Genomic DNA, 25930 nt, shown 5'->3' on the forward strand with positions numbered 1-25930 from the left:
AACACCCACGTATGAAGGTTTGCTTTGTGGAAATTAAATTATAATGCCGCTGTAAATCTCTAATTATATGAAAAATGTGCTGCTTTTATCAACATCCAGTTTTATGAACTTTTAAATGCACTGTGTCTAAAATTTTATGGTAATGCTATCTCCATCGTGAGCCCTTTTGTACCACGCTAATTTTAGAACAGAAAAATTGTGTGAAAATATATGATCTATAAAATATCTTTGTCATGGATATAACTACTGCCTCACACCAGTGCTGCAATTTTGGTTAAAGATTTCAGACCTCACACACATTGGAGATAGTAACTAGAGTACAGATAATTCAGGAAGTACCCAGGGTTAAGTTTCTTTGGGTAGTAGCTCAGTGAGAACAGAGATACCTAAGAAAACTAATTAACCTTTAACTAGTAAGGACACTTAGGGGAAATGCAGTGTATGAATCTCTGCAACAATTTGTTTCTGCTATAAAAACCCATGTGCTTTTCTTTCTTCCTTTCTTTCTTTTCTTTCTTTCTTTCTTTCTTTCTTTCTTTCTTTCTTTCTTTCTTTCTTTCTTTCTTTCTTTCTTTTCTTTCTTTCTTTCTTTCCTTCTTTCTTTCTTCTTTCTTTCTTTCTTTCTTTCTTTCCTTCTTTCTTTCTTTCTTTCTTTCCTTCTTTCTTTCTTTCTTTCTTTCTTTCTTTCTTTCTTTCTTTCTTTCTTTCTTTCTTTCTTTCTTTCTTTCTTTCTTTCTTTCTTTCTTTCTTTCTTTCCTTCTTTCTTTCTTTCTTTCTTTTCTTTCTTTCTTTCTGCCATGGCTCACAGCTTGCGGGATCTTAGTTCCCCAACCACGGATCGAACCTGGGTCCTCAGCAGGGAAAGCTTGGAGTCCTAACCACTGGACCACCAGGGAATTCCCCTGTGTGCTTTTCAAACTTCTTACATTAGAACTCATTTTGTAGGTGTCCGGATAGTTAGCGGTGTGAATTTTGGGGAGTATAAAGGGAAAAGAATTACCTGAATTATTATGACGTGAATGTATGTTTAGGATTCCTTTATCAGGTGTGTAGGCCAACAATTCTTACTATACACACACTCTGCTTTTTTAAAATTCATTCATTGAAATAAATGTAGCACACACTGTTAAGTGCAAGGGGTACAATTACCTGGCTTTGGAAAATCTAGCCCAAAGGCAGGGACATAAAAATTAATTCATTTAATACTCCAATTGCTTTTGGTGATAAAAGTTATATCATTTTCTTAGCTTAACTCCTCTAAATCTCCTGGCTAGCTGAGTGAAACTGAAGTTGGTTCAGAAAACTTGTTTTCATTTTCTCCTTGAAGACAAACAGTTTCAAATAGTGCAAGCCAAGACTCTTTTTAGCCAAAACAGGGACGGAAGGTACACATATTTGTAAAAATGTAAATAAATATTAATTTGTTAGTAATTTATTAAATTGAATTTTTAAATACATATCACTGTGTGATGTGATGAAATGTAAAATTGTCTACTCTATCTTCATAAAATACAAATGTCTCATCAAGGACTTCAAAACTTTCTTTATCAATTTTTGTGAGGACAGACTCTCCCCAAAGTCCAGAAAAATAAAGCCATTTCTTGCAGGCTAATACAAGACAAATGATGATATACTAGTTCAATATAAAAAGTAAATGAAAATTAGAGTTTTTTTAGGTAACATTTTTTGTCCTGTGCAAAACTCTTGTATTCAAAGTCAGAGAATACAATGTTTTAAAGATGAAAGAAAAATCTAAAATGGCAAGCATATGAATGTGTTGAGAAACTATTAGTTCATGTTGCATATTGATCCAAGGATTGATTGTTTTTTATTAAATATCAAAGTGGATTTGAAGTTTTATTTTTCAATTATTCATTTTCTAAACATTATATGCCAATACCACTAACCCCTTTTCTATTATAAGGAATAATACCTGGGAAGTAGCTTCCCACTGGGGACTATACCTCCAAGCCCACCTTGTGGTTGGTGAGGGTGTGGATTGTGACTGGTGTGGTTGTGGACCTGTTCCTGCCTGTTGGGGGTGCATGGAAATGATGCAGATCACCCCCAGGCCAAGGCAGCACTCTTCTCTTTCAACCATCTGCTGAGAGGACGCAGAAGACTCAGGGTCCAAAGAAACAGCAGAGGCACAAGGTAGAAGAACCATGGGTCCCCAGCCTCCATGTGTAGTGAGTGGCACACCAACCAGGAGCCCTCAGTCGCACTGTTCTGTGCACTTGCATCCTTGTTTATTGTCACCTCGGCATCACCACTGACCTTTCTAAGAACTCCTCTGTGATGCCTGTGTCGACTGAAAAAAGAGTGCACAACCTAAAAGTTGAGAATTATGTGTTTTTTAAATAAATTTATTTATTTATTTATTTTTGGCTGCATTGGGTCTTCGCTGATGCACGCGGGCTTTCTCTAGTTGTGGAGAGCAGGGGTTACTCTTCTTTGCAGTGCGCGGGCTTCTCATTGCGGCAGCTTCTCCTGTTGTGGAGCACAGGCTCTAGGTGCGCGGGCTTCAGTATTTGTGGCATGTGGGCTCAGTATTTGTGGCATGTGGGCTCAGTAGTTGTGGCTCGTGGGCTCAGTAGTTGTGGCTCGTGGGCTCAGTAGTTGTGGCTCGTGGACTCTACAGCGCATGCTCAGTAGTTGTGGCCAGCTGAGCCTGAGAACTATGTTTTATTAGTGGCCTTCCTGATGACTATAGCCTGGGAAGGAAGCCTCTCAGATAGCTCTGAGGGATTGTTCCCAAGAGGTAAGGGAGGAGCCGGGGTATACAGGAATTTTTGTTGGAAAAAACAAAAAAACAAAAACCCCAACAATATGTAGCCAACATCAAAAGATTATTGCTAATCAAGAAAACAGACATCTCAAGTTAGTGAATTTAGTGCTTTTCTATGTATGGGATGATGCAAGAGTCTGGGCTTATTGAAACCATTCCTTTTATATGCATCTTAACTGTCTAGGGCCAGTATTCTGTTTTTCTCCACCCTGAATTCCCCTCAGGGTGTACCATCAGGAGAGCTGCAGTGGCTGACGGCTTCTGGTAGCAACATCCTTTGTTTACTAAAATGGCAGGTGACATTCCTTGTCCACACCAGCAAGGCCAGGAAATACAGTTCCCAGAATACCTTTCCTGTATGGCTCCAGGTTCGAATTTGCTAGAAAGATAAATTCAGTTGCCATTGGACTCCGGGGCTGACACAGGTTTCCTGAGGCGTCCTGGTGGGCGATTGGGAACCATCCACTCCACTGCCACTGACTGCACTGGTGGAGGGCGATCCCTAAATGATCCTCAGTATTGATGCAGCTTCCCAGGAAGATTTTGACAACCACCCACTTCAGAGTGTGCACTAGGAATGTCACCTACCATATTAGGAAACTAAGGGTGTTGAGCCATCCAGCCCGCAGCCACTGCAGCTGCCCTGACTGTGCACCCTGAGGGGATTCAGAAGGAGTAAAGCAGGATGCTGGCCCTACAGAGCGACGGTGCATATCAGAGGAATGATTTCAGTGAGCCAAGACTCTTGCATCTTCCCATATACAGAAAAGCACTAAATTGCTTAACTTGATGTCTGTTTTTCTTTAATTAACAGTGATTTTTCAATGTTCCAACTATCTGTTTTTCTCTTTTTGTTTGTTTTTTGTTTTGTGAAAACACCTGGCTCCTCCCTTACCTCTAGAGGGCAGTGTCCCAGAGCTATCTGAGAACCCACTCTGGGCTTAAGTTCTCAGAAAGTCTGCGGAATAAAACCTAATTTAGGTTGTGCTTTTTTTTTTTCAGTTGACAAGAGCCTCCAGCTGAGATGCCAGGGGCAGCTTCCTTGACTTTGTGGAGAATTTTAGAACTTCAACCATTACATAGGATTTAATCCTTAATCTAATACTTTATACCTGAAATGCTTAGAGTGCGTTCTGCAAGCTTTACTGAATGCTGGAAACCACGAATAAATTTCTATGTAACAAGCTGTTGAAATTTTAGATTTCTTGGTAAATGCTCATTCTCACAATGCTCAACATATCTTTTGGTCATGCTCTTTTTCAAAATACAGTCTTCATTTATATGAATGATTTTAATTTTTCTCTAGGCCATATCCATACATTTGTTCTACCAATCTAGATCATTTATGGAAAACATATTTTGTGCTGGTCTCAGCCTATCAGTAACCAATGTTGTAGTTGGATCAGCCCTTGTGGTTCTTATTATCATTGCAAGATGGCCTTCAGCAGAAAGAAACAGAGGAAGAAGAGATTTATTACTTCTAAGACCTGGGAATTAAAAAGCACACCTGGGTCACACAGAGAGGTTGCAGGTAGAGAGAGAGGAAGAACTTGTGAGCTTGGGGTCCTGTTTTTTTTGTTTGTTTGTTTTTTGTGGTACGCGGGCCTCTCACTGTTGTGGCCTCTCCCGTTGCGGAGCACAGGCTCCGGACGCGCAGGCTCAGCGGCCATGGCTCACGGGCCCAGCCGCTCCGCGGCATGTGGGATCTTCCCGGACCGGGGCACGAATCTGTGTCCCTTGCATCGGCAGGCGGACTCTCAACCACTGCGCCACCAGGGAAGCCCGGGGTCCTGTTTTTTTTATTGGGGTTAAGGCTGGGACGCCTAGGGTTTCATGGGCTCATTCTTTATTAGTGAATGTAAAACATGGAGCAGGCATTTAAAGCTTGGGAAGAGAAAAAGAAAGAAAAGCCAAGCATCTCAAATGGCCAGTTATCTAAATCAACCAGGATCTCTAAAACAAAGGAGCCTCAGTGTGAGGAGGTGGCCTAGCTCTATATCTAGCCCAGTGGGTGATAATGTGTTTATTCAAGATAACCTTCCTTGCAGGAGATGGCTCTTTTTTTTTCTTTTTAATTAGTTTTTTTGGAGTATAGGTGATTTACAATGTTGTGTTAGTTTCTGCTGTACAGTAAAGTGAATCAGTTATACATATACGTATATCCACACTTTTTAAGATTCTTTTCCCATATACATTATTACAGAGTATTGAGTAGAGTTCCCCGTGCTACACAGTAGGCCCTTATTAGTTACCCTTTTTATATACAGTAGTGTGTATATGCCAATCCCAATCTCTCAATTTATCCCTCCCCCACCTCTTTATATATAGTATGCCTATTTAAAGTAGATGCATCTGCAATCAAAGCTTAACTCAGGCACTTACATTACAAAAAGAAAAGCCAACCTTCAGGGCTTACACTACACTACATCTCCATTCCTTAGATAAGGTGTCAGTTCTTGAAACACACAGGCCCACTTACCATTCTTAGTTTACAAGCTCTTTTCATTTCTGAATATTAATGAGATAAACTGTTATCCTAATCCTTAGTACTAATGTGGAATCCCTCTCTGTTAGAGTCAAAACTAATTTGAGGGAATTATGTGTTTAATTCTTACAATCGCCTTTGAAGTGGGAAAGAGCAAGAGAAGATGATGAGTTTGTCCATGAGTTTCTCTCAAATTTCAATTTTCTAATTTTCATACCAGAAAATAAGTGATAGCACCACAAACCAATATATCTATAAAATGTTGGTTTACAGAAAACAAAAAATTTATGTTGCATGCATATTGGGAAACACACAACAGATGATGAGTTTCAGGTTTGAGTATGTGGGGGAGGCAGGGCTGTGTGGAGAGTCAACAGAAGAGAATCAAATAAAGATAATTTTAAAATCAATTACAGAATTCAGTAAGTCGCTGAATACAAAATTAATATAAAAATCAATAGCCTGGTGCTTCCCTGGTGGTGCAGTAAAGAATCCGCCTGCCAATGCAGAGGATGCGGGTTCGTTCTCTGGTCCGGGAAGATCCCACATGCTGTGGAGAAGCTAAGCCCGTGCGCTACAACTACTGAGCCTGCGTTCTAGAGCCCACGTGCCGCAACTACTGAGCCTGCGTGCTGTAACTACTGAAGCCCACGTGCCTAGAGCCCGTGCTCCACAACAAGAGAAGCCACTGCAATGAGTAGCCCACACACCACAGTGAAGAGTAACCCCACTCGCCACAACTAGAGAAAGCCTGCCCACAGCAACGAAGACCCAACACAGCCAAAAATTAAAAATAAATAAATTTATTAAAAAAACAATAGCCTAACTAAATGTAAGCAACAGTTAATAAATGTATTGAATGAAATATCCCATTTATTAGAATGATACAAATAAATTAAATAACTCAATATAAATTTTACAAAGCATGCACATAAAATAGAAGAATAAATCTTTAAAGTGCTACTGAGAGATACAACAGAATATAAATGGAAATGTCTATTCTACTGTCAAGAAGCAAATTTTTGTAAATAGCCTATTCATAGTATTCAGTGGACACCAGTCAATGTATAAGCAATAGGGTTTTTTCACATACGCAAGCTAATTCTAAAGTTCTTTGGGACAACAAGAGTGGAAGAATATATAGGACAATTCCAAAAAAGAAGAGAAGTAAAGTTGAACTAGGGAATTCCCTGGCAGTCCAGTGGTTAGAACTTGGCGCTTTCACTGCTGTGGGCCCTGGTTCAATCCCTGGTCGGAGAACTAAGGTCCCACAAGCCCCATGGCATGGCCAAAAAAAAAAAGTTGAACGAATTCTACCAGATACTAAAAACATAATAGCTATTATAGTCAACAGTGCTATATTAAGTACTTCAAAGTTGCTAAGAAACTAGATATTAAATGTTCTTACCACACACAAAAAAGGATAATTATGTGACATGACAGAGGTGTTAATTAATGCTACAGTGGTAATCATATTGAAATATATGTGTACTAAATCAACAACTGCACATCTTAAACTTACACAATATTATATGCCTACTCCCTTCTCTTTAGCTCAGGTGATGTATCAACCTCAGTTGCCTGATTGCCTCTGGGTCTCATAGTCTTATGGGACTCCAGTATATAAATAATTAAATTTGTTTTTCTCCTGTTAATTTATCTTATGACAATTTAATTACTAGACAGCCAAAAGAACCTAGAAAAGTAGAGGAAAAAATTTTCCTCCTCAACAGCCCACATTATAAAAAAAAAGCAAAACAAAGCAAAACCTACAGAACAAACAAAAATGTAGAAACAGAAAAAAAGTTTTGAAAAAAGCAACTATGAAGAAGAGAAGTATGTATAACATGAATGCCGAACAAAGAGAGGAAAATGCTGCCTCCATTTATTCATTGGAATAAATAAATAAAAATGAATAAAAGTGTTACAAGAACAAAGGATCCAGGGAAAAGAATGTGCATTTTCAGACCTCAGTTTTGCAGCATCAGGATCCAACAGGACTACAACTGCGAGAAGAGGACTTGGCTGATACAGATAAGACCAAAGGGAGGTGGCAAGTACCCAGGAAATGGGGTTGCAACGGAACAAAGTTGAGGATTTCCAACAACAATGTTAAAGAATCTTTGTAAGTGAAGAATTTTCCACACAGGAGAGAACCAGGGAGCATTGGAACTTGTTCATTTCAGAGGACACAGTTGCAAACTGTGGGAAGGACCACTGGAGGTCTCTGTTTGCTGGCTAGCATGTCCTGGGCATGGGTGCTCGTGTGACACTTCATTCCAGGGCTACAGAATTTCCAGCTTTCTTCTTTTTGCTTTGCTGTAAACTTCCATTCTGAGGTCTTAGTATCTATTATTCTTGTCTGTAACAAGTAGAGTGAAAGGTTTCTTTCAGTCTGGCAATCACTTTGAAGCAATATCACCAGTCTGTGATAAGACCAGCAAAAGCACTGTATTAGGTTACTCCATAAAGTCTGATAAAGTTGGATTAAGCTGCATTCATGCATGCAATTAAACTATGTATTTCTAAAACATGATTGTGCATGAAAAACCAATTGTTCATCATCAGAGAAAGAAGCTAAGTGAAACACCTCAAGCCAAATATTTGTCCCCATATAAAGGTACATCTCTAAGTTCAGCTGCAGGAATGTCTAGTCCAATCAGTCCATGTGAGCAAGCCAATGGAATGCCAGGCTTTCAGTGCTGCAGGAAGCCTAGCAATTTCTGGCGCTCGATTCCAAGGGATAATGGCATAATTTTGGAATTATCATTACTAGTTATTAAAAATACTACCCCACCAGGATTTACCTCTATAATGTATAATAACTATTAAAGTAGCTGTATACCTACCATTCCTTCATTAGACTATAATAAATAAAGTGCTCTCACTATACTGAATGCCAACATTCTGGATTAATAATGAATGAATATTAATGTGAGACAAGCACTGTGGAACAGAGCCGTCCACCTGACCAGAACTGTAGAAAGACATAGCTTCCTAATGAGTCAGGGATGGTATCTGAATAGCGATTCTTTTTGTATCATGCAGATCTTCCCTATGCTCTGCTTGCCCTCCATTACAAAACTCAGAGCCACTGTAGGGGAAAGGAGTATGTCCACTGAAAAAAATGCACATCCTAAAAGTTGAGAATTACATTTTATTTTGTGGACAAAACTGAGGACTTAAGCCCTGGATGCAGCTTCTCAGATAGATCTGAGGGACTCCTCCAAAGAGGAGCTGGGATATACCTGAGTTTTTGCAACAAAGACCACGTAGTCAGCACTTCAAAAGATGACTGTTAATTAAAGAAAACCAGATATCTGGACTTCCCTGGTGGTGCAGCGGTTAAGAATCTGCCTGCCAATGCAGGGGACACAGGTTCAAGCCGTGGTCCGGGAAGATCCCACATGCCATGGAGCAACTAAGCCTGTGCGCCACAACTACTGAGTCTGTGCTCTAGAGCCCCCGAGCCACAACTACTGAGCCCGCATGCCATACTCTGCTCTCCTCAAAGAGCATTCAAGAGAATTAATATTATCAAGATGAGCTGAGTATCCCAGCTAAACATTCTACAATCAACTCAATTTAGGATTAGAAAACTCTATTCCCAGCAGTGAAAGACCATCACCAGAGAGAAGCATTTCTGACTTTATTCTGCTTACATACCTTGTTTATTTACCATGGATGACTCTATCTTGGGGTAAAACTCCAAATTAATTGCACATTTTAAGCATCATTCTTCTGGCAAAGTCAAAAGTGCAAAGGAGGTTTTACACATTTGGCCTCATTCTGTGATTAAGGGAATGGTGCTCTCAGTTGCTTATATATAAACGTGCCCTAGGTCAAGATGATCACGCTAAAGGTAAATCAAATAATTTAATTCCACTGAGTGGAGATGAACCTGTCTGCTGTTACATGGATTGGAATTTGGTTTTACAATGTAAAAAATGACATTTAAAGTTCCATTTTCCTTGCTTTTTATTGCATTCCTTATTTGTTTATTGGCTTGTTAAGATTGCTCCCAATAGGAATGTGGCCTTCCTGAGCCTATAGAGAGATAAACTGCAATGTTACCATTCACAAAGTCTTGAGTGAATACAATCAGAGAAGCTAATTTCAGGGGAATCAAAGCTCAGAAATCCTGGGCCTCAGTTCCCTGTGTGGTGGCCAGATCCTAGGGTGATGGTAACTGAATGCACAAGAGGCTGGTGGATAAAGGACCTGCTGGTGAAGGGCATGCAGGCTCTTCCCCACTTTCCCTCTTCCCTTCTCTCCCTCCTTCAAGGCTGGGGCAGGGCTTAGGACCAGAACTTTGTACTGGGTCATGGGTCTATGGGCATGGTCTGATTCTGTCTTGAGATTCAGTCTCATGGGACGGGAATTACAGTAGCAGATGATGGATGGAGACCAGTCTAAAGGGGAAAGACAGAGAAAGCAGCTCAACCTGCCCTGGACCTGCTTCCACCTGGGAACGTGGTCCAGTCCAGTTTCCAGGGGATGCTATTGGGGCTTGGTGGCTGGTTTTATATTATAACACATGTCCCTTTACCAGATCTGTCCTCTGTCCAGAGGAGAGAGGTCCACAACTCTCTGGTTCTTCTCCCAGTTACCTTGAAGAGAAGATGATAGGATTCAGGAACTGAAAATCTCCCAGACCATCAACATCATCGCCTTCTTTTTTCCACCCACAGAGCGTTCACCCACTACAGGAGACACACCTGGACAAAGATGACCTCAGGTGTCCCCCACCTGGATACCCACGCTAGGGTCAAGGAGCCTAAAAATCCTACAGTATAATCACCAAATTAAAACAAAACCCTAAAAATATTCTTAGCAATTATGTCTTCATTTAAGCCATCATCCACTTTGAACAAAGGAAATATTCTTGTCCATTAATTTTCAAGAGGCCTAAGAGATCAAGTTTATGTTCTATTTTCATTTTATTTTTTTAATGTTTTCTGTACTATCTCAAGCTTCATCAGGTAGGATTCAAAAGGGAAAAATGAACAGATAAAAAGGTAAACAATGTTCCTTAGACTCTTGCAGAGACTTTAGGCTGGAATACTGTATTCTATTAATTTTGTTTGAATGGATTTTGGATTCATTATTTTTCATAGAAAAGAAATAAAAGTAAAATCTGGCATTATATCAGAAATACGTTGCTCTCTCAGCCCTCTCTGTGGTAATCAGATTTTTTTCTGATCTTTTCAGCAGTGATCTTAATATATTATAGAATAAATCCAGAAACGGAAAGTTTAAATTTAATAGGTGACACCAGGAAAGCTAGGCAGTCCTAAGACAGGGCTCAGTGAAACTGACTTGCTTCAAACCTTGCCTAGAGCGACCAGTATTCATTCATCAGCTATAATTCACTAGTTCAGATATTGCTCTGCTTGTATTACTTTTCTTTCTATTTGTTACACCAGCTCTAATCTAGCAAGCTATGAAAAATGATGTTGGATCTTAGCACTTTTAATATCTCTAGGGTACTTCTCTAAAATGCATCTGAATTCAGATTTAATTAATTTTGTGAATGACCTAAATGTGAAAATAATTTCCTGCTCTTGATATATTACAGATATTAGAAATATCTCAAAAAGAGAAATAGAGTGAAATTAGGTCCACATTATTATTTTTGAAAGGCTGACTTACTTTGACCATTTTTAGCTCAATCACTGGAACTGAACTGATATTCACTGAATTGATATGGCTTTATTCAAAACAGTACCATGTGCACAGGAAATGCCTCACTGGGTAAATTTTCTCTAAATAAGGAAAAACCTTTGTAATGGCTATACTGCTGACTAATTTAAATTTTACTCATAATTATAAGTAGAATATATACATGTAACATAATGTTTATACATATACTTATTATAATATATGCTTGTAATTTTAAGAAAATTGTACATGTAAGGATATTATATAGTATATATATAACTATATTTAATATATGTTTATATATGATCTCACTAACCAAATTCCTAGTAAATGTAAATCACTAGTAATTTGATGCTTTTAAAGATAATTTTGGCTAAAAAATAATTTAAATACACAAATAATTTTATATCATTAGGTAATTATAAGAGATTTAGGTAAAATCTGCTTTTATAAAACTTAACAGTTGTTACCATTCCTGGGCATATATCCAGAGAAAACCATAATTCAAAAAGATACATGCAGCCAATGTTCATTGCGGCACTATTTACAATAGCCAGGACATGAATCCACCTAAATGTCCATCAACAGAGGAATGGATAAAGGAGATGTGGTACATATGGTACATATATACAATGGAATATAACTCAGCCATAAAAAAGAGCAAAATAATGCCATTTGCAGCAACATGGACAGACCTAGAGATCATCATACTGAGTGAAGTAAGTCAGACACAGAAAGACAAATAATATGATACTGCTTTTATGTGGAATCTAAAAAAACGGTACAAATGAACTTATTTACAAAACACAAATAGTCACAGATGTAGAAAACAAACTTATGGTTACCAGGGGGTAAGGGTGGGGAGGGATAAACTGAGAGATTGGGACTGACATATACACACTACTATATATAAAATAGATAACTAATAAGGACCTACTGTATAGCACAGGAAACTCTACTCAATACTCTGTAATGGCCTATATGGGAAAAGAATCTGAAAAAAAAAAGAGTGGATATATGTATATGTACAACTGATTCACTTTGCTGTACAGCAGAAACTAACAGAACATTGTAAATCAACTATATGCCAATAAAAATTAAAAGAAATATGAAAAAGAAGACAAATCAACAGAACCCAATGAAAAAACAAAATAAAATGAAAACTTAACAATTGTAAGATATATTAAAAAATCTAAATAAATGTCAAATAGGTAAACTATATATTATGAATGGGTAAAATAAAAATATACATTAAATAAATTATGATAATCCATGTTTTCATACCATCATAGAAAGATCTTTAAAAATATATAATGTAAAACAGTTGCACAATAAAGTAATGAATGCAGTTCGATGGCATTTATGATAAACAACAAAATTAATGGAATATATATTTTATATTTAGAGGTGTGAATATGGGTGATTGTGACTCATTTTATGTCCTAGCATAAGGTCTAAATGTGCTGTTTTGTTTGGCCTGGACTTTTGTCCTTGTCCTGTGCTGCCAGAAATCAGCATGTACCAAACAGAGCTATAAATTTTATATGAGTTTTGGTGACATCACCTGTGATGATGGAGAAGGTATGCATCTACCTATTGAACCAGAGGCTCTTGTAAGGTTGCCAGATTTAGCAAATAAAAATACAGAACACTCAATTAAATCTGAATTTCAGATAAACAATGAATAACTTTTTAGTATACATATGTTCCATACAGTATTTGGGACACACTAATACTAAAAAAAATTGTTGTTTATGTGAAATTTAACTAGACATCCTCCGTCTTCTCTGGCAATCCTAGGGTCTGGATGATTTGCTTCCAAAACTGATGTCACTTGTATGAGTTGCTTGTTTTCAGCTCATTATTGAAGTACTATAAGAAAGAGATGAACTCATGAAAGGACTGGCTGGTCCACAAGTAGAACTGAGAGGGAGTATGAAGAGCATACTATTTGGAAGTTTGGAAAATGAAACTGGTCATTGAAGCAGTTTTGATGGTAAAAGAAAATTAAGCCTGTAGTTAGCGTGCATTTTCTTAAAATGACTGATGAGATTCATACAGCTTCTAGTAAATCCTTTCATTTGTACAAAATGGTACAGGGAAAAGATAAAGGTGTGCAGTTACATGACGGTAACTCATAAGGTAATATCTCTTAGTATTGTTAAGATACATTTAAAAGGAAAAATAAGAGTTTGTCAAATTCTTCTAACCTGAATATTCACATCTGACATTGCTTAAGGCCTAGAAATTGATAATTAATTTCATTTATTAATATCTAATTATGGTATCGAAGTGTACCTTATACATGAGCATGACGTAGAGTCAGCTCTTTTTTTATTGAAGTATAGTTAATTTACAATGTCGTATTAGTTGCTGGTTACAGCAAAGTGATTCAATTATATATATGTAACTGAATATATGTATTATGTATATATTTATAAAATATATATATTTAAAATGTAATATATATTTTATATATATAAAACTTGGACCTTTTTTATCTATTTTATATATAGTAGTACATATCTGTTAATCCCAAATTCCCAATTTATCCCTCCCCCCTTTCCCCTTTGGTAACCATAAGTTTGTTTTCTATGTCTGTGAGTCTTTTTCTATTGTGTAAATAAATTCATTTGTATCAATTTTTTAGATTCCACATGTAAGTGGTATCATATAGTATATGTCTTTCTCTGACTTACTTCACTTAGTATGAGAATCTCTAGGGTCCATTCATGTTGCTGCAAATGGCATTATTTCATTCTTTTTAATGGCTGAGTACTATTCCATAGTATATATGTACCACATCTTCTTTATCCATTTATCTGTGGATGGACATTTAGGTTGCTTCCAGGTCTTGGCTATTTTAAATAGTGTTGCAATGTACAGAGTCAGCTCTTTAATATTAAAGAGAATTCCTCAAATATTTGAAGATTCAGTGTACGAGTCAGGGCTCTGTAGAGATATAGAACCAATAGGATATCTATCTTATCTATCTATCTAGAAAAATAGTTTTTATGAAAGATTGTCTCATGTGCTTATGGAGTGTGAGAGTTCCCATGGTCTGCCATTTGTATACTGGAGGCCAAGGAAAGCTGGTGGTTTAGTTCCAGTCCAACCTGAAGCCTTGAGATCCAGGGGATTCAATGGTGTAAGTTCTAGTCCAAGTCTGAAGGTCCTAGAACCAGAAGCCCTGACGTCCGGGAGGCAAGAGTAGATGAATGTCTCAGCTCAAGCAGAGCAAATTCACCCTTGCTCCACCTTTTTGTTCTAGTCAGTCCCTCAAGGGATTGGAAGATGTCTACCCCCATTGGAGAGGGTGGTCTTTTTTACTAAGTCTACCAACTCAGATGCTAATTTCTTCAGGAAACACCCTCACAGTCACACCTAGAAATAATGTTTTATCAGCTTTCTGGGTGCTCCTTAGCCCAGTCAACTTGACACATGAAACTAACCATCACACTCAGATGTGGCCATAAATTCTGAGGGAAGTTTCTTAGAACTTGGATGGACTAAATGAACAATAATGCTTGCATTAATTAGATCAATTTATTCAGATTTGTGAGAATTTACAACACTGGAGACACTCTGACCGTGATTTCTCTCTTTTTTCATGCCAACAGCATTTTGTTCACAATTTGTTTCCTGACTGGAATGACTACCCGTTCTCCAATATCTAGCTATTTTTCTTTTCCAATATCTATCTTTATGTGTAATTCCAGGTAATCCCCCCAGGCCAGCTCTGGCTTGATTTTTCTGCTCATCCCCCCTCTCAGTAATCTTATTGTCTGGTGACTTTTAGCTCATGTTGACTCTGGAATTTGTGAATTATTAAAACAAATTATCCACTTTTGTACTGGCCTTAGATTTTAATTGAACTGCTGCTTTGCTATCTAACTCGTAATTTTTTTTTTCTCTTGCATCCCAAATTTTACAGTGTATAGGTCAAGGACTAGTTCCCTGCATGTATGCTCTTTGGGAAGGAGTAAAAAGAATATTTTAAAATTATCTTTAAAAATCCATAAAAATATAAAGCACCAATCCCGTATGATTATAAAATTCAACAAAATGGCAGAGCCAAAACAAATTTTGTTACTTTAAGAGATGAATATGTTTTAGTAGTTAAGATACATATAATAATAGTGATAATTACAAGTGTCAATGAAGGTTCATAACAGTAACCATGAAAGCAAACACTAGGTGTGTCATCTGACCTTAAGAATGAGAAGTGACAGTTTTCCTCACAACAGGAAAGTTCAAGGATAACCAGAACTTTTAGTGATTTACTTGGGATGTGGGGAGGGTTGTAGGGCGCTATATACATGTAGCTCCCCCTCTTCCACCAGGAGACAGGTATTTCTTTGAATTTTAAAAGTTTGTCGTTCGAAAAGAGTGGTTTTGAATCAGGTTTTGCAATTTAGTCACTAACTCACTCAGATCTTTCATTGATTCATTTATTTATTTCTTATATTAAATAAGTTCCTTTTGTTTAGTCACCCATGGCACTGAGCCCAGAGGAGAGAGACACAATTAGACACAGATCTCACTTCCACAAACACCTGCCCTGGGGATTTAACAGTCTTGTGGGGACATAGCCAAGGAAGCATCTGGTAAAAGCTAGTGTGGTGGGTTGAGGCAGAGAGGAGCTTGGGGTGTCACGGGAAGGCAGGGGCTGCACAGCACCTCATTTCCACCTGGAGTCCATGGTGGGTGGGCTGGGGGCCTCCCTGGATGAGGTAACATATTTATCTGTGTAGCTACCACTGTCTGCCCTGCATTCTCTCCTGGATACTAATGGTTAGAGCTTTCATGGGAAGATTGGGGAGTATGAATCCCAACTTGCTACATGGGAACAATTGTCACTAGATGCTCTACAATTTTTATCTGTTACATTATTTCCTGGCCCTTTAACCATATATTCTGGTCAGTAAATAGAATGACAAATCTCCACTTTCAAAAAGTTCTACACGATGTAATACAAATCCAAATTTCCAGTTGGTTTGAGCAAAATCCCATGAGAGGAACATGGGCTTATCCTACAATTCCAACTTTGAGTGATTCCGTCTGAGGCATCATTCTAATAAACGACCCTGAAATTTGTTTCACTCTAACTGCCATCCCTATGGCTATACGTTTCTGACAAAGATACTATTCATTGATATGTGAAAATACAGAGAAGAAATTCAGGTTTTAGACAAATGTGTCCATTATGACATATCTCATGTGAACATTGTCCTAGATCTCTGGTGGTTGTTGTAGAATAAGCATGCATGGTTGCCTGTAAATCAGGTGCTCAGTTTTGCCATAAACCTACTATCCAACATGATTACAAATAAAAACCTGAATGCACTAGGCTATCAAAAGATAATACCATGTGCTTAAACTTCCTCTCAATGTTCCTTTCTCCAGTCTCATTTCTATTTCTTGTCATCAGTTTTTGCTCTACCTGAAAGGATCGTGAGTATAAACCATTATGTCTTTTCTTCTCTTTTGAAATAGGCAAGAATTCTAATTAGCAATTGTCCATGATGATAGACTTAACTTTTTTCTTTCCCATTAAAATAAAAAGAATTCAATCTATTTGATGCAGGCAGATGTCCACACACACTTTTTTTTTAAAACTGTTTTACTGTTTTACTTTTATCATTGTGTAATTTTACTAAACATCCTATTTTATATTTGTGCACAACTGTCAGGAAGGTTTAATGAAACTTTGTGAATATCGCTGTCTGCCTTTGAGGACTACAGAGAGTTGTTTTCCGAAACTGGCAAGATGAAAAATAGAATTGTCTGCAGGTTAGATTAGGTTAATTAAAAGAAACCAAACAAACAGATTTCAAATGGATAAAAGCAAGGATTTGTAAAATCATCCTACAGAGTTAAAATAGTAACCCAGACTTTGCTGCAACTGACTGAAGGAATCAAGGTATTTAAATATGAAGTGTGTCTTTTAGAATAGGGGTTTTCTATGAGAGGTTGCATGGCCACTTGAAGACTTCTCGGTAGGTGTCCTTCTGGGCTGCTCTCAGTGATGATGAAGATGCAGGAGGCTCAGGTGTTGCCAGAATTTGATGCTGTTATGGTGCCTGATCCCACCCTTCAGGTTTTCCCTCTCTCCTCTCTCCACCTGCAATGTGGTGAAGTCTGCATCATGGGACAATGGAGAATGACAGTGTTATTTAATTAATAAACAAATGTAGAACTGTGGCTTAAGCTCCTTAATGAATGAGGGTGTTTTCATCCCCTCCCCCACATCTAACTTTTGGGAAAGTACCACTTTCTGGTTGGCCATCAGGTAGAATTGGGAGAGGGGGCTAATTGAGATTCACAGGGGTCTCTGGGTTCACTTACCCTGCAGAGAGAGTAAGCGACCTGGATGTATACCTTTAATGCTCAGTGATACTCCCATTAGAAATTGTGCCTCAATAAATTTTGGAATCAAATTTAGATAATTTGAATTATAGATAATATATTAAGGTAAGAGTGCAAGTATATGACTATATGTCATCAAATAATATTATCTATGTGGGTGCATAAAATAGACATAAGCATAATCTAGCATGCATAACTTTTGTACATATAGAAAAAATTCTGATGTGTAAGAATAAAATCTAAACTGTCGTGATTTGTTTCCTAAAGGCAGGCAGTATGTTGTAGGAAACCCTCTTTCTGCTTTATACTCCCACTGTATTAGATTGCTTTAAAATTTCTACCTATGAAATTAAGAAAAGATAAATAACAGATTATAACATAGACCTATAATTCAAAAAATGCCTTAAATATGTTAAAATATTTAAAGTGCTCTTTCAATTAGGTATGTCTATGGCCTTGATGGTGGTGATAGTTTCACAAGTTTATACTTGTCCCCAAATTCATTGAATTGTATACAGTGAATGCGTACAGCTTTTTACATGTCAATCATACCTCAATAAACTGGTTTTAAGAATACCCTCATTCTCTTGTATCCTGTGATGATGTTATATAAATGTTTATTACATATATTAATTCATTTGTTCATTAAAGAACTTTTGTCCCCCAAGATCTTGATAACGTAGAGACATACACTATAAGGGTTTTGAAATACGTCTTCACACCATGGCAAATTGTTCTGCACCTGGGAAATGGACTATAAAGTTGAGATATAGTTTAATTTCACATTTTCAACTAATCTCTGTTTTCTAAAGACAATGTGGCAGGGCTTCCCTGGTGGCACAGTGGTTAAGAATCCGCCTGCCAATGCAGGGGACATGGGTTTGAACCCTGGTCCAGGAAGATTTCACATGCCGTGGAGCAACTACGCTCGTGAGCCACAGCTACTGAGCCCACGTGCCACAACTACTGAAGCCTGTGCACCTAGAGCCCGTGCTCTGCAACAAGAGAAGCCACTGAAATGAGAAGCCCGCGCACCACAACAAAGAGTAGCTCCCGCTCGCCGCAACTAGAGAAAGCCGCACGCAACAACGAAGACCCAACGCAGCCAAAAATAAATTAATTAATTTTTTAAAAACATAAAAAAAAATAAAGACAATGTGGCAGTGAAAATTCAATAATACAAAACTCAGATTAAAGAAAAATTGTAGGACTTTGCATGGCTAATTTCCAGAGTGAATATATAGGAATTAATTTAAAATAAAGTGCTCTAGGACTTTATCACATTTTAGTAATATATTAATATCACAATATTTCAACTCAATCATTGTGATCATTATTTATGAAATCTGCCTTATTCTCTGAGCTGTGTGACTCCGTGAACTGCAGTGAAGATTGTACAAGAAGACGTTGTCTATTTACTACATGACCGTGTTACTAGAAAATTCATTTCACAGTATTCAGAACAGTTAGGACCTTCCCAACAATTTGAAGATATGTCAAAACAAAAATAAATGTAAAAAGTGATAGTATGGTGTATCTTGGAATTTTTTTCAAGTGGTATTTACTTATGCTGTGACTTCTGTGAGTTACCAGAGTTCTTTGAACTTCACTCCTGCCCTAAACCCCTTGTATGAGTCAGACAAACCTGTGGAAATGGAGTTTAGGCACACATTAAATTCTCAAGTGTGGATCAAAAGTGCCATTTGTCAGTTTATTACTAGTTACTTTTAAAATTTGTCATGAGATTCTTCAATGGTTTTCTTTTCTAAAAATTAATATTTTAACAATATGTTAAAAACTATACCCAAAATATAATATAAAATGACTTTTTGTGTGTTTTGTTGCTCCAACAAGGCCATCTTAATCATAAATAAAAATCCAATATTCCTTCCCTCCCTCCCTCTCTCCCTTCCTTCCTTCTTTTCTTCCTATATGTTTCTGAAATATTTCCTTCTTCCTACATTTCTGAAACCCTGTATTTTCCTGAGGCTCTGACACTGACACTAATGAATATATATTTTTTTTACTTTGCATGGGGATTTCATTTTTGTGATAGCTGGAGAAGGTGATATTTTTTCTTTCAGTTGTGAACAGGTTGCTGAGCTGTTCTGTGATAAATGGCTTTAAGTGCAGCAATTAAACCTTGAAATCGCCTGCTGCATTTTGCCCTTTCTGACCCGGCAACCCCCGTTGGGTGCATAATGTCCTCTGCCAGCGGGGTGAGTACCTATTTCAATCTGTCAATTATTTATTATTCTTCAGTTTGCCTGTGCAGTAATTGCCCTAATGTAGCTGGTTTTAATGGCAGCACATTTAAATTTTATGAAACACACTAAAAAGGGTAAAAAGGGATATGAAGAAAATTATTATATAAAGTTGAACACAGTGAAAGAAACATTAGTGGGAAATTTGAATAAAATTTTAAATTTCTTTCAACTTCCTTGAAAAGATAATCTTTTATATAAAATTACATACGGGGAAAAGCTTATATTTAAAGTCAAACAAATGTTAATTTAAGAATTTCATACCCTCATTAGAGATACTATATCAATGTAGAGCTGCTCTATTAAACACAATATTATATGAAATACTCAAAAATAACCAAAATGAAAACAAAAGAAATCAAGGGAATTAAAAACAAAAAGAGTGTTTGTGATCATGTTATCACTCAGGAGACAAAATGGAATATTATGCCGAAGCTAGAAAAGATAAAACTTTTAAGAGTTTTACCAAGAAAAATAAAAAATTGTTAGAAATCACTCTTCCCAATCAAACAACTTTTTTTTTTTTAAAGAAAATGTTGGGGGTAGGAGTTTATTAATTTTATTTATTTATTTTTGCTGTGTTGGGTCTTCGTTTCTGTGCAAGGGCTTTCTCCAGTTGTGGCAAGCGGGGGCCACTCTTCATCGTGGTGCGCGGGCCTCTCACCATCGCGGCCTCTCTTGTTGCAGAGCACAGGCTCCATAGGCACAGGCTCAGTAGTTGTGGCTCACAGGCCCAGTCTCTCCGTGGCATGTGGAATCCTCCCAGACCAGGGCTCGAACCCGTGTCCTCTGCATTAGCAGGCAGATTCTCAACCACTGCGCCACCAGGGAAGCCCCAAACATCTTAATGTTAGAGCTGAATGCTATTTATATAAGTTGAATAGTACTGAAATCTCTCTAGTAAGTATTTAAATACTAATTGTGATTTTAAAGAAATATTGACTAATTTAATAAACGTTAATGACATCTATCAGGATGGGAAGTAAGACCCATAAGTCAAAGGATGTGGGCAGCAAATCGATTTTCTCAACATATTTTGAGAGTTTTCATTTTTCACTCTTGCACTTTACTGGCATTCGTTCATTGTATTTGTAGACCATCTGGCAACTAACAAGTTTTTTCTTGTTTATTTACAGACAAGTTTGGATTCAGTCATGTTTATTTTATTAACTTAATGAACCACAAATTCCATTTATCTAATGAATCCTTTGTCCTTTTTTTCCTATTTTATCTATCATTTTCCAATGGTATTGTCAGGGGATATAATAAATATTCATCATTCTCAGATTTTAGGAACATCAGAGAAGTGTTAAGATAAAGATTACTGAATTCATGAGTTTACCATGACACAGATGTTTTGCTAATTATAAATCTTCACTTAAGAAAAACATTTTAACACAGTTTTAATTATAAGCATAATTTGAAAAGTCTGTCAATTTTCAGTAACTATTAAGTTTTAGGAACCTGGCTTGAGAAATAAGAAGTAGCTAAATCCATGAAAGTCTGCTCTGGGCTGGAAATCATTTCAGGATCTATGTGCCACTCTTTCACTCTGCTCTGCTTCCTAAAATTAATATTGAAATATGGTGATCAGTAGTAGATTTATTTTAATTGCATAGATCATGATTTTAGTGAAAATAACTAAAATATATTGGATTGAGCCAAGGAAAATCTCAGAAAAGGAGATATTCCTTAGTATAACAGTGTAGTAATATTCAATTTAAATTATAATAACTGAGAGGGATTCATATAGAATTCTAATTTAAAATTACAAAATTCTGACCCAAATATAATGGGAAAACTGTGTGAACTCTTACCCTACCTTCTCCAAAAGATTTATTCTCACCAGTTATTTTTTAAACCACAACTTCCAAAAGACTAGAGTGTGATAGTTTTCTAAGCTTTTCAAGTAAGTTCTCATGTGTTTACAGGTAATGATGAAAGTAAATCTTTCTAATCAATTTTGTGGAACTTGTTCTACATAAATAAGTGTTTTTCAAAATAATGTAGATTTCCTGTAATATCTAATTTGAAGAAATTCTTCAAAACCCAATATACACATTAAGTAAAGTGAGTGCTGTTGGTTCATTGGGTAATTCCGAGGCTTAGATACAGACAGGATCATCATATGTGAAGACTTCAATCTGGCTCTTTTGACACTGCTTTGATAATTATCCTCACAAGATTCTTTAAGTTCTTCAGATGTTTCTGAAAGGTTATATGAATGAAAGTGTGCAAAACACTAATGGCTACAGTTTGCCCAAGGAATTGAAGTCAGCTAAAGAAATCAGGGCAAAGGGGCAAATCAGGGCAAATTTAAAGCATGCATTCAGGCTTTGAAAACAATGGTTAAAATATAAGATTACAAAAAGGATTCATGGGAGTGACCTGAGAACAGTATTTTCTCAATGTTGACGATGATCATAATAATAGTTTGGCATTTACTGGGCACCTATTCTACTCCAAGCACTATGACTCATGACTTATAAACATTATCTCATTGAATCCTTACTAACTTTTCATAAGTGAAGTTGATTTCCACACTGAAGCCCAGAGGGCATGCATCGCTTGCTGGATAATTGCCAAGTCAGTTGCCAACTGTAGGATTCCCTGACTTTACAGCCCTTGGTTTCCACCCTGGGATTTAATTGCATTTGCCGTTTACATTCAAACAGGTCAGCTGGGCTGAATGTTTTCACAAATGACTAATGTGAAAGTCAAAGTTAGTGGACCCGCAGATTAGGCACTGGACTGATTCAAAATTATTTTTCTCATTATTGTCAATGGAAAAAAATTTCTCGTTTTCACTCTTCCCTTTATCACTAGATCAGATTAAGAGAACACACGTTTTTTTTTTTTCCCAAAGTAAATCCACTCCAAATTTAACTGTAGTGATTTCTATTAAAAACATACAAAACTAATAACAAAATCTTTAACCCCACTCAAACGTCCACTAATAGAAAAACTGGTTAAATAAAAATATGGTTCAGCCACAAAATAAAGTACCACGCTATCATAAAATATATATAAGGAATAACATTTATGTAATACTGTGGAATGATTTCCAGGTTGAATGATAAAAGTATGTATCGTCTGCTACTGTTTGCTTAAGAAAAGGGACACATACATGTATATACAGACATACACTAGTGCACACATATACATATATATATAAATACAGTACACACACAGCACATACACACCCACATGCACAAATATCTATGTATATTTTATATATATACATATAGAGATACACATATTTCTTTATGTTAGAAAAAATAAAGAAAGTATAAATTGTAAAATTTAAGAGAATGATTACCAGTAGGAAGGATATAGGATAGAAGAGACAGGGATAAAACTGAACCTTCTTTTGTAGAATGAATTTTGAGAACAAGTGAATATTTAAACAATTATGAAACACAATTTAAAGAAGGGAATCCACAATTGAAAGCAAAATGAAAGTGAAATGAGGGGCCTGTGTATTGAGTTTGTGGCATAATCACGCAGGAGAAACTCTTCTAAATGTCTTTAAAACAGTAATTTGACATGATTTGGAGGGGTGATATTGTGAGAAGAAAAATTAGAGACACCTAGCATAGACAACCCTTTTGAGGTATTTTGGTAGATAGATAAATGGGAGAGTGGCTAATGCAAGCTGTGGAGTCAAGGGAGAATATATACTAATGCATATACACACACACAACCAGAGAGGCACATATGTCCATGTACATACTGGAGTATAAGTGGAACGTGTTGTTCAAACCCATGTTATTCAAGGGTCATCTGTATTTCGTTTGGATGATAATAAGAATATGAATTTATGCTGACGATTAGCTCATGAACAGCAATTTAATTTCTTGCTTTCTTTTTTCTTTTTTTTCTTTCAGCTGTAAAGTGGGATAAAATCTTGCTCACGAGTTTGTAATCCTGATTAAATTCCATAAGGTAACGTCTACTGGGTGCCCAGGAGGCTGTCTTGCTCACAGCAGTCCTCTGTACATAGAAGTCCTCCTTCCATCGCTTGCTTCTTAGATCAGTAAGTCAGTGCACAATGGCTGCCTATCTATCCGGGGTGTAAGTCAGCATGTGAGAAGCACTGGGATACGCCAACACAAATCACCTTGGATCCGCTAGGTCCTGAGGAAGGTCGTGGTCTTCTTGGGAGCACATGGCTGTTAAAGTTAATTGATTATGCGATCCATATGGCGGCTCTTCTAGGATTTCCATTCCAGGAAAAGATCATCTTTCCATGTCAACTCATGGGCTTTAGATTTTATTTATACTGCTACCTTACAGAGATATTTGATTACCGTATGTCATTTAATTCTACAAAAACTATACAAGGAATAACTGTATCCATTATGGAGTTGGGCAAATAACTTTTAGCTGATAAATGTTTCAATTAAAATCCAGTCTTATGATTCTGTTCGCCTTCCCTGGGTCTGTGTTTCTCCCCATGGGGCTGACTTGTCCAGGAATGTGAAGTTAATTGGGCTGAGTGGACGCTGGGGCTTGTTTCTCTTCCCCAGTGGTCCAGGGGCTGTGTCTGTACTGTGCAAGGCTAGACGTTTGCCAGCTGTGAGAATAACATGATCTAATATATTTCCCAGGACACTAAACCCCAAATTCAGTGTTCAACTACATAATTCAATGTATTAGGTGTCTTATATTGTTCTTTCTTATTCTTTCTTTTAAATTGATATTTATTATTTTAAACCTTTTTTGCTGTTTTCTACTGCATTTAATTTCACAAAAATATCAAATAAATAAGAACTGAGAGGGTATACATCTCAAAAATAAACCCAAGATATTTCTTTTCATGTCTTTTATGTGTCCTTTAGAAATGGGAAGAAATTATAAGATAGAAATGCTTATATTTGAGGAACTATAACAATATAAAATCTTTATATATATTTTATATATATATATATATATACATGTATGCATATATATTCTTTATGATGCCCTTTTCCATCTTTTCTGTGGATGAGTGTTTATACTGCCAAGTTCATTAATGAGAATTTAAATTTAAACTCATTTTAATTACTGAAGTAGGGAATATTTGTTAACAACATAGTACTAATAAAAATATTGTTACTGTGAATTTATGCTACTTAATTGTAATGCATTCTTGTCTTATAATTACCTAGGTGTAATAGAGCAAATGCATTAGTATATAGTGCCCAGGCCAGGCTGTAACCCTAGGAACACCTGGAGTGCACAGGATGGAACATCTGAGGGGTCATCTGGGCTGGCACGGGGGGAGAGCTGCCATGGAACTCAGCCCTGGCACAGCCTTGGGTGGGACTCAGCCAGGCCAAGGCCAAAGACAGTTGCTCCCTGCAGATGGACCAGCCGTCTGAGGGGCTGGGGGACTTCAGAGTGCAAATGTCAATCCAGATCTGAGTTAAACACATTTTAGATGTAACTGAATATTTATCCCCACACAAGAATGTTTAAGTCAGAGTGCCTGGAAAAGTTAGTGGATCAGTCTTAGTTTATTATTCAATAAAATTTTGTTTTCCCACTGTGGGGTGGAACTAGGACCTTGTCAGAGGACAGTATGTGCTGTTATAACAATAGACTGAACTTCATGCTTAACATATATGACTTGAGTCTCTTAAGTCATGTCTGGGACACGTATAACACAGTAAGAAGGCATGCATGTAAACACACATCTTGCTCTTCTTGTTTTGTTTTTAATCTTTTATCCAGATGTTATGTGCTTTTCATATGGGAGCATCCCATTCTTTGCAAAATTCTCATTCCCATTTCTACCACCCCACACTCCCTTACTATGCTGAGTGTCACAGATGACCCTGGGGCCACACCACTGACATTTCCTAGTGCGGTGGTCTCAGCAACTCCTCAGAAATCAAATTTAAAAGCAGACAGCATAGTTTAATTCACACCCAATACCCCCTCTTATTGTTTGTTTTCGAGTTGATTAGTTGTCCTTCAACATTTTAGGGTCCTTGTGTTCTGTATGTTCTAGGAAATTTGGCTGATTGCAAATAAATTTTTCTAGGTGTGTGACAGATGTCAAAATCTCAGCACAGGACATGATGTAATAACACATAAATTTGCCATTTTTGAGATACCCCAGAGTCTCCTCAGCTCAATCCACTTCCATTCAAGCCTTTCCATGCCTGAGTACAAAGACAATACTAGAATATCTGATTTCAACAAACATAACTTGTATCTGATGGCTCTTAAAAGCTTACCAGTAGCAATAGCATCTCTGCAGTAGGGGACAATGGAATTGCCATGGTCTTTATTTTGGGATTTCTTTGCATTCCCTTATTTCTATAAAGGTAATGTCAGTGGTACTCATTTTTTAAAGAGGATATACTGAAGTGGTGC

The sequence above is a fragment of the Globicephala melas genome, chromosome 3, assembly GCF_963455315.2.
Source record: "Globicephala melas chromosome 3, mGloMel1.2, whole genome shotgun sequence".
NCBI lineage: Eukaryota > Metazoa > Chordata > Mammalia > Artiodactyla > Delphinidae > Globicephala > Globicephala melas.